The sequence below is a fragment of the Meleagris gallopavo genome, chromosome Z (assembly GCF_000146605.3).
Source record: "Meleagris gallopavo isolate NT-WF06-2002-E0010 breed Aviagen turkey brand Nicholas breeding stock chromosome Z, Turkey_5.1, whole genome shotgun sequence".
Lineage (NCBI taxonomy): Eukaryota > Metazoa > Chordata > Aves > Galliformes > Phasianidae > Meleagris > Meleagris gallopavo.
The window spans coordinates 56,445,488-56,456,128 of NC_015041.2; positions in this window are offsets into that span (position 1 = coordinate 56,445,488).

The following is a 10,641-nucleotide window of genomic DNA, read 5'->3' on the forward strand; positions in this document are numbered from 1 at the left end:
TTTTTCCTTCTTTCTTTCTTATCTTTATTTCTTTTTCTTTCGTTCCTTCTTTCTGGTCACACAGCAACATTTCCCTTATGGTTTTATATGTGAATATCTAGGTGGATGGCTTCTAAAAGATGAACAATAATAACAAGACTGAATAATAAATTCAGTTCAGTTTTGAGTGACCTGGAAGATTCAGAAGAATTTTGAAAATATTTTCCATTTTTTCCACCCCAGTTCTTATAAAGAGACAAAATATCCCAAAATTGAAATACATACGTGCACTGAAAGAGTCAAGAGAGTGAAAGAGAGGCGTGTGCCTCTTTCTAAGTAGAGAAAGTGAAATTTATAGCATAAATTTGCTAAATAAAATGCTAACAATTCTCCTGGAGTTTTGTGAAAGGACTCTTTCTACCATTTCCCTTGGATCTTTTTCAATGAATACTGATTGGAGAGAAGAACAGTTTTTTCTCCAACAGCATATGCAGAAGAAGAATTTGTGATTAAAGTACAGTCTCAGAGGCCTTCTCCAGATGTCTCACTGGAAAATTATGTTTGTGCATACTTTTATTCATTAAAGAGAGTTTCAATGCCTACTCACACCTTTTTGGTAACTGATACGCAAAGCAGATGAACAGAAAGGCCAGACCTTGGCTTCTACTTACTTCACTATTTGGACTGTGTGTGTAGTTCATCTTGAGCACAGAGGGCCTTGTGGATAGAATAAGAGAAAAGCTGGGCATGGAGCAACAATAGAAATCTCCAGTGTTCAGGCATTAGCTTTGTCTTTATTTCTCTGTTCCAACAAACCCACTGTAATTCAGCTCAAAAGTGTTAGGCCTGCAGCTTTCCAGCCCATTGTGAGTAGTTGCAGCTACATAAATCTCATTTGTTTCAAATGTAAGAGTGGAAACAAAACTCAGCAGGCTTTGTAGGGAAGTGCAATGCCACCCAATGAAAAGCCTAATCAACTATGTAAGAGAGGAGACATGTAAGGGATTTGTTTGTGATAGGACATTTTTTCTGTTTGCTTTTGTAAATTGTTTCAATGGTTTGAAGGAAGAAAGCTGTACTATAGTTGCTCCCTAGGCCAGCTCCCATTGGATTCACTTTCATACAGCCATGGAGATTCCTTTACCAAAGAAGATAAAAGGCTATGTTGTTATGGGTATATCAATGTAATACAATGAAATACAGATACCTGCACACTGACACATAAAAGACAGCAGATGCTTCACTTCCCTGCTGGTCTGAGAGATAAGGTTCATCAGGCATAACATGGGTCATTTCACGTAGTTCAGTCAAGATTTAAAGATAAACTTCATTTGAAATCCAAACCTTTGTGTTTTAGTCCAGCATGGACTTCTCTGAAGAGCCTTTGCACTGAGACATGTCTTTCTCATTTTCCATGTCCATGAGGAGGAATAATAACATACCTGGCACCAGCACAATCCACATGGCAAATCTAAAACTACCTAACCAAAAAACCCTCTTCTATTTGAATATAATTGTGCCCTGAGATCAAATAACCTCACTTCATGCTTACAGACTTAGCCTGAGTTGTTGTTTACAGCAAGAGCCCTATTTCTATGCAGACAGTGAGCTGCAGCTTCATTTCACCTCTTCTCATTGCCTCCAATGTCTGTTCTGGTCACTCTTCTCGTATTTTTCTCTGTACAGTCTCATACAAAACCATGGACAATTAATGCAGCCAGGAACAGAGCCTTTTTATTCTTAACGAAAATGTGTGATACCTGGTCACTTTTTCAGTGATACAGTTCTAGTTCTAAGAGCAGCCATCTCTCTAGAAATGAAGAGCCTTGGTTCTACCCCATAGTACAAACATCTGGGCTTCAGCTCAGGCCAGGGGCTGCCTCTCTGGGGGCTCTCCATGGGCTGTATCTCCTCCAGGCCTTATCTGTGTCACTCATGGGTCAGCTCTGGCAGCAGAGGGTCCCTTTTGGATCAGCTGGAGCTGGATCTGATCTGACCTGGGGGAGTTCCTTGACTCTTCACAATGGTTTGCCACTCCTGCATCCCATCTGCTACTGGAACCTTGCCTTGTAAGCTCAAAACAAATGTTCTGCAGGAGCCTTTCTTGATGGGCCTGCATGATCCTGCCCCAATAACTAGGCAATCCAGCAATGATGATGTCCCACACCATCACCTCTGAAAGTAGGCTGCAGCATTAGTGAGGAACTCAGCATTCTTAGGAGAGGAAGGAGTGCAAAAAGTCTTCTGCCAGTCAGAATGTTGATGTTCCATTCCTACAGAAAGTCTATCCAAGAGAACAAAGTTTAAAATACTGTCCTTGTGTAGGAATCAGAATATGAAGCCTGCAGTTACACACCAGTATTGAGGACCAGAGTACTTAGGCCTGCATGCAAATACTTTCTGAATTTGTTCCCCCTGAGAGCACGAGTGTTTGGTATCTTCAGCTGTAAATGTTTACCTCTCATTTATCTTTTTGCACTCTTAAATGATGCATGTAGAAGACAGAAAATCCCAAGTTGAATTTCTTCAGTCATTTCTTGGCTTTTTTTGTCCCATCAAGCTAAACTGCCTTGAGCAATGCCTCCTGTGAATGATTATTTTCAGTCTATCCAACTTATTAGGAAGATTTTTTGTTGATATCCATCCCAGAACCTTCATTTCCTAATTAAATTCCATTATGTCTACTTAACCCCTTACATAAGCAACTTTTTGTTCTCTAATTGTGCATCTCAAATCCATGTGCCCATTTACCAGTCTCATGCATAACAGTACACATCCCATATATTTTTTGTCTTTTAAGGAAATCTTTCTACCCACAGATTGCTTATGGCAATTTTACTGGAATAAATACAAAAACATCCTAAACCTACAAGACCTCAGCTGTAACAAAGCAAAGGTCATGCAGCAGTTACTGCAAACTTAGAAAAAATCAATCAAGACTCTGCAATTACATTAAAAAGAAGAAGAAAAACACCAGTAATTTACTCAGAAATTATCTGCAGCTTTGTTTAATTTCTAACTTACTCAAGTAAACAGCATTATTATCCCCCCAAATTTCTGACAGATATGCAATGACCCAAGAAAAAAGGTTTCCTCAACACTGTGATATTTCTTGATGCAGCTAGAACAAATTCTAGGAAAGGAAACATTCTACTATATGTAAAGTTGGAAGTTTTCATCAGTTGAACTATTCACATAGCTTTCCATAGTACATAAGCTATATCCCTTGAAAACTATTTGTATACATCTCAGCTTCCACTCACCCATGACCCAGCTGATGGAAGGCATTACTAAGTTTCCCGAAGCAACAGCTGTAATTTGAGTTCAATGCATGTTAACATAAAATATCCATTAAACGTATTTTACAAATCAAATGCTAAGCCTGAATGGTTATGATGTGCACACACTTTGTCAACAGGCTGATTTCCATGCTACAACCTTCAAATTAACTTTCAAATTAAACCTTCTAATCTTTTAAAATAAGCTGTTGTAGAAAACGTTTGATAAACATTACAATAAAGTCCAAAAAATGTCATACATTTTTTCTTACCTTACGTAAATGAAATAAACAAACTCACTATTTGTTATCAGAAGGAAATACAGATAAAGATTCCGTATTTCTTTAATGCATTTGCTAATGATAAATTCTTCCATTAGCACTATGCAAGATTACTCTCCATTTTCTGCAAAATATTAAGCTGAATCTTAGTGAACTTTCTTTCAGAGAGTTGCTTTTGGAAAGAATGAAACCACTTCAAAATTTTGGCAGTTTTGTTTCATTTAGAGGTTTAGTGTAAAACAATGTGGAGGTTTGATTTTCCCTTGGTCAAGTTAAATTTACACCGATGTCACCTGGAATGCATCATCAGTGGACTTAAGAAAAAATGTCCTAAGAGCTGTAAATATTCACAGTCATGTCAGGCAGGCAGTCATTAGAACAAGTGGAAAACATCCACTTCACTATTCATCAGTAAGGTCCTTTCAGTCTAAAACTTACACAGGGGAGAAAGAAGACTTAACACCATGCTTTTATAATTTAGTGGTGTAAGTTCATCATCAAAACATCACCTGTCTCTCTTCAGCTTTTGTTACTTTTGAAAACCCTCTCTAACCTGTCAACTCCCTGTTCAGCCAAGTTTAAAGGACACTTAAGGAATTTAAGAAAAACTGATGTCATCCTTTCTAAAATGGCCCTTTCTCTTATGGCTGCATGTGGTTAAACAAGAATCACCATGGATACCGGATACACCCTGCTCAGACATATTAATCACGGAAAGAGCAGCTGTCCTTGAAGCTGAATGCTCCCAAAAAGCGGACCCATGTACTCCTTCCTCCACCCTAAATTTAGAGTTGTCTGTAAGTCAAGAAAGAAATAAACCAGATCTCCCCAGCCTTTCACTATCAGTACTGTAGATAATCCCATTTTGGTAACAAACCATATGTGTAATAATCAATCAAAGAGAGGGGATTAACAACAGTAAGAAAAGTCACCGCAGCAAAAGATTTTCCCTTGTACCCTGGCTCCTGATCAGAAAATTGTTAGGACAAGCACCTTCTTAAGCTAATTGCTGACAAATGTAAGATAAACACCCTGTTATCATAACTACCTCCCCATGCTTTTGAGAGAGGGAATGCAATTAAAGCCTTAAGTATAACACAGAATGTGACATCCATTTATTGTTCTTGTTCCACACAAATGGTGATTTATCTTATTCATAGAAGTAAATGCTATTATGAAAAGCATGCCTTTGGAGATGAGGCAAGAATAGGCAACCTCTGAATAAAGAAGTTACAGGAAGGCTACAGAAAAAAGATTTGCCTCTGCCTCTATTTGCAAGCTGGCAGCTGCAGGGGCAGACCCTGGTTGGGACAAGAATCATAGGATTGGACAAGTCTGAGACCAGGATGGGATCAGAGGCTCTCTGCTCCTGATAGACCGCTACCTGCAGCCAGCAGGATTTACCTCCAAATGTTGCAGGATAAAATATACTCAGCTGGGAAGGAATGAACAGGGAGACAGGCAGTGACGTGTGGGGTGAGAACAAATGCCCAGGTACCTGCCCTCCTTCTGTCACTACTGTCAGAAAATTTTCATAGTGAAACCATGAGATGCAACTTCCCTAGAGAATGCTTCTCCATATCACTTAATATGCCTCTATTTTACCATCACTCTTTTTTCAAGAGGACAAATTATTCAAAGACATTTTACAACTCTGACCATACTTGTCACCTTTGTACAGCTGCAAGATCTCAACTGAGATCAAGTAACTACAGAATCACGGAATTATAGGATGGTTTAGATTGAAGGGCACCTTAAGGCCCACCCAGATCCTTCCTCCTGCTGTGGGCTGGTTGCTGCTCATCAGATGAGTCTGCCCAGAGCCCCATCCAACCTGGTCTGGAATGCCTCCAGGGATGGGGGTATCCACAACTTCTCTGAGCAGCTGTGCCAGGGCCTCATCCCTATAATTGTGGAGAATTTCTCCCCTATATCCAATTTAAATCTCCATTATTTTAGTTTAAAATGACTGTCACTTTCCGACCATGTAAAATGCTGATCTCCCTCCTGATTATAAGCTCCCCTTGAGCACTGGAAGGCTGCAATGAGGCATCGTTGGAGCCTTCTCTTCCCCACACTGAACGAGCCCAGCTCCCTCAGCCTTTCTTCGCAGGAGAGGTGTTCCAGCACTCTGATCATCTTCATGATCTTCCTCCGGACTTAGTCCAACAGTTCTGAGTCTTTTTTGTGTAAACTCAGCATTCAATCTACTGCAAGCAATGAAAGCTCACCTGCTGTAGTTCTGCTTTGTTATCAAACATGTTCCCTGATAAATTTTGACATTCTGATTGCTTTTTTAACTGCCTCACCACATCAACATTGCATTTTTCAGTGCATTTTACATACAAAGGTATCCACTGTGATCTCAATCTCTGTGTTCTGAACAATAGAAGGCAATGAGAGCCCATACCTTTGCATGTGCATGGAATGGTACATAGATTGGAGGTCACTTTTTCCACTGGGCATTATGCTCTGATAAAAAGAGGAATTCTGCTAACTAAGAAGGATTTGAAGGGTCACAGCCAGATAACAATTATTTGAATAAAGATTTGGAATACCTTCCAAGAGACAGATATTCATCCACTGGTGGCTGGCCAGTCCTCATTGCATTGTGTCATTGCCTGTACGTTTACATTCAAGCACACAAATTCTGAGAAGAGATCATCAGATGAGCACAGTTTGATGAAAAATTTCTAGCCAATTGTGGCTGGCGACTCCCTAAACTGCCAGCACTGCTATTACACTGCATGTTATGAACAGATGCATCAGTAGCCAGATTGAACTAATGAAAGCTCAACACTTTGCTAACCATCCTACATAGCTTCAGGGTTTTGCAGCAGTTACCCCTTCTACGCCAGAAAGTCAGACAAGTAAGAAATCGTACACATGGGTACAGATCTCTTGTGAATGGATCACCAGACTGATTTAAATAACTCAGAATAGCAAAGAGGGAAATTTTTTATAGCTGTTTTAGTGGCTTTTAAAACAAGCAGTTTGCTGTTATGCCTCAGAAGAAATTCATCAGAAATTATATCCTTATTTCTCTCAGTGGGACATATTATTACCCTTAATTTCACATTTTACTAAATAAGACATTCAGAAGCATGGTATCTTTGTTTCTCCCTCTGCTTTCACAATTTCAATTTTCAGAACAACTTCAGTACAGAGAGAGATAACTAATTACAACTGAAAAGATCTATGAAACAGGAATAACATGATGACTGTCAGACAATAATATGATTTAGTTGGTTTTAATGAAGAATTAAATAATCAGTTCTGCTTGTGTTAGATTTTTGCAAGTTGAATGTACATATATGCAATTTATACATTTGTTAAATAAGAAAGTAGAATGAGGAGAGTGCATCTCTTGAAGAAATATACAGAAATTTTTAACACCAATGTAGGTGAGAAATTATATTTTATAAAATCTTTCCCTGGAAATAAGAAGTAGACTCAGAAAGTGCAAAATTATAAACCATAACTCAAAGCAGAGATTCTGAAAATCACACGAAGGTATGTTTTGAGAAGATAAAGAACAAAAAGGTGTTTGGAAGAGGAGATATTGGTTAAAATGGTTGGATAGGATCCACTGGGAAACTGTCCTTAGGGACACAGGAACAGAACAAGGCTGACAAATCTTTAAGGACACTTTTCTGAGACTGCAAGAACATCCCCCACCATAAGACATCAAGCAGAATAGTCAGGAAACCAGCATGGCTGAGTAAGAATCTGTTGGTCAGATTGAGGGATAAGAAGGAAATGCATAGGCAATAGAAGCAGGAACATGTAGTCTTTGGAGAATACAAAAATTCCATCTGGACATGCAGAGATGGAAACAGAAAAGCCATACTACATTGGTCAGATGAGAAAGGCAAAGGAGAGTGCACATCCTCTGATAAATGAAAGGCCAGAAATAACAACAGATGTGGACAGTGCTGAAGTACTTAACAAGTTTTTCACCTCAACTTTTGCTGGCAGTCAGGTTTCCTGTCTTTCATACCAGTGAACCTCTAGGCAGGGGTAGGCAAAGCAAAATCCTTCCCAGTGTAAAAACAGAACACTTCCAAGACTGTCTCATTAGACTGAATGTGTACAAGTCTAAGTGGCTGGACAACATGCATCTGAGGGTCCTGGAGAAACTGACTGATGTGCTTACCAAGCCTCTCTTCATCATATTTGAAAAGTTGTGGCTGTCAGATGAAGTCACCAGTGACTGGAAAAAGGGGAAAATATCTTGTTTTCAAGAATGGAAGAAAGAAAGACTCAGAGAACTACAGGCTGGTGAGCCTCGCCTCTGAGGCTGGGGAGATCATGGGACACACCCTCCTGAAAGAGATGGTAAGGTACATGTAAGTTGAGGAGGTGATCTGAGGAACCAGTACAGCTTCACCAAGGGCAGATCATGCCTGCCCAGTCTGATAGCATTCTGTGGTGGAGTGTTAACATTAGTGATAAAAGGAAGGGCAACTGATATAATCTAACTGGATCTGTGCTAGGCCTTTGAGTTGGTCCCACACCACATCCTTATCTGTAAATTGAAGAAATATGAATTTGAAGAGTGGACTTTTCAGAGGATAAAAAATGGTTGGTTGGTTGAAGCCAGAGGATTGTGATCTGTGGATCCATGTCCAGTTGAAGGCTGCTAATGAGTGATGTCCCCCAGGAGTCTGTACTAGGACTGGTGTTCTTCAATATAGACAATGGGATTGAATGTATTCTCAGCAAGTTGGGTGATGAGACAAGATAAGTAGTGCAATTGACACAATAAAAGAAAGGAGTGCCATCAGAAGGACCTGGACAATCCTGAGAAGCGAGCCCAGAAGAATATAAAGAGGTTCAACAAGGCAAAGTGCAGGTTGTTGCATTTGGGTCAGAGCAATTCCAAATATGTGTATGGACTCATAAGATCTCGTTGAGAGCAGCCCTTTGTAGAAGGTCTTGAGGTGCCTAGTGGAAAAAAAGCTGACCTTGAGCCAGCACTGTGTGCTTGCAGCCCAGAAGACCAACTGCATCCTGGGCTGCATTGACAGAGGTGTGGTCAGCAGGGAGAGGGAGGTGGTGCTCTTCTGAGCTCCGTCTTGAGTACTTCATCCAGGCCTGGATGTTGGAGCAGGTGCAGAGGAGGGCCATGAAAACGATCATAGGACTGATGTGCCTTTTCTGTGAAGAAAAGCTAAGGGAGCTGGGTTTGTTTAGCTTGGAAAAGAGAAGGCTTCAAGGAGACCACACTGCGGCCTTCCAGTACTAGAGGAGAACAGGAGGAAGACAGACATTTTACAAAGGTAGAATGTGATAAGACAGGGAGGAATGGCTTTAAACTAAAAGAGGGGAAATTTCTGAGTAAAGAAATTCCCTGAGCAGCTTCATCTCATGGGAGGCAACCTGCCCAAAGCAGAGGGGTTGGAGCTGAGTGGGCTTTAATGTGCCCTTCAACCTAGGCCGTTCTGTGATTTTATGTAAGTACTGAAACTGTCTAATCTATTGTGAATGCAACCATGTATGGGAGAGAGATCATGTATATTAACTGTCTCATTCAGCTCTTAAAAAACCTCAAAAATACAGTAGTAAATGAGAAGAATATATGAGAGAATATATCCACTACTACTTTTCTTCCTATTCCAGACCTAAGTCTCAGAATGAATGATTTAGTTCCAGTTAATCACTTTTTTCAGTGACATTTGCACAAAGAAGAGCAAAAGACAGCAAAAGCTGAAGAGATTAGTAAGAACTAGGACAGAATAGTCTATCATCATAACCCTTCTTCTAACTATCAGTAATTGTTGTATTGACTTCGCTATGTGCCAGATGGACAGAAGTGTCCTTGCTAAGGAAATAGTCAGTTTTGCTGTAAACGTTTAATCTGAAAGAAGATCCTCCCAGCACTTGGGAAGTAATTTCAGTAGCTGTTAATGGAATAAGTGTTTTTCTTTCCTTTTGACATCCTAAGATAAAAATGTGTTAGAAGTTTACATAACAAAACACCTAGTGTTGTGCAATGTTATTTCGAGAAGTACCCACAGAGCCTCACAACTCAGAGCATCAGCCAATCCCAAAAGCTGACTAGCAATTATCTAAAGATACATAGTTGTACTCTTTATGATTTTGTTTTACAATCAGTGAGAATAACTGTGGCGTCATTGTGGGAATGGGAGGTCATGTGCTTACCTCCTTTGCAGGTCTATATTTTCTACGAAAAACAGATTACCTTCCCCTTATCGTACAATAGAACAGATACAGGGACTTAAATTTGTATCAAGTGCAGTTGGGTGTGGTGTCCACCTCATGAAAGCAATACACATCTGGACTAAGACTCCTCTGAGTCACCATGACTACATGAGCAGATGTGGATAAAACTCACAGTGAAACACCTTGATATTTCCAAATGTAAACATTTTAAATTTGTTTTTTTTCCTTCAGTACCCTTCTCTCTTAATGACTCTTTTGGGACCTTTATTCACTTCAGCAGGTTTTGTTCTGGATCTGATGATCTTTCAGCCTTCAACAGAAAGGAGTTACTGAAGTGAAAGAGCAATGATCTTACACAGATAAAGCTACCTTCCTATATACATAGCCAGCAGCAATGCTTCATCCTGTTGCCTGCAAGTCACTGCACATTAGACATGTATTTTTCTCCCTTTTCCGCAGGCTGGGCCCACAGCAAGGCAATGGTCTATGGAGATAAGTATTTTCCCTTTCTCTGACAAACAGTTTCTCTTCGCCCCACTTCCCTCGTTCAAGACTTTCATAAATTATAAATCCTTTGTTCAAACATAACCTCACCTCCCTGTGCTCAGGGCAAGAATCAGACATCTGATGCTATCTCCAGCCAGAGCTCTAAAATGAAGCACTATTATGGAAAAAAATATATTTTATAGCTATGTGATTTAACTAATCCTGAAAACTCCTTGGATAACACTGTTTCCAATTTAGTGAAAGAATTTCTTCCAGCTTTCGTTTATTTATTTTTAACAAAGACAATAGCTCTCTTTGCACCTCCTGTTGTCAGCATGTAGTTCCAGCCTGTCCCAAACTAACCTGCTTTCTCCTGTACCATCCTCTTTAAAAATTACACACAGATGTTCCTGTATACATATTTGACTTAA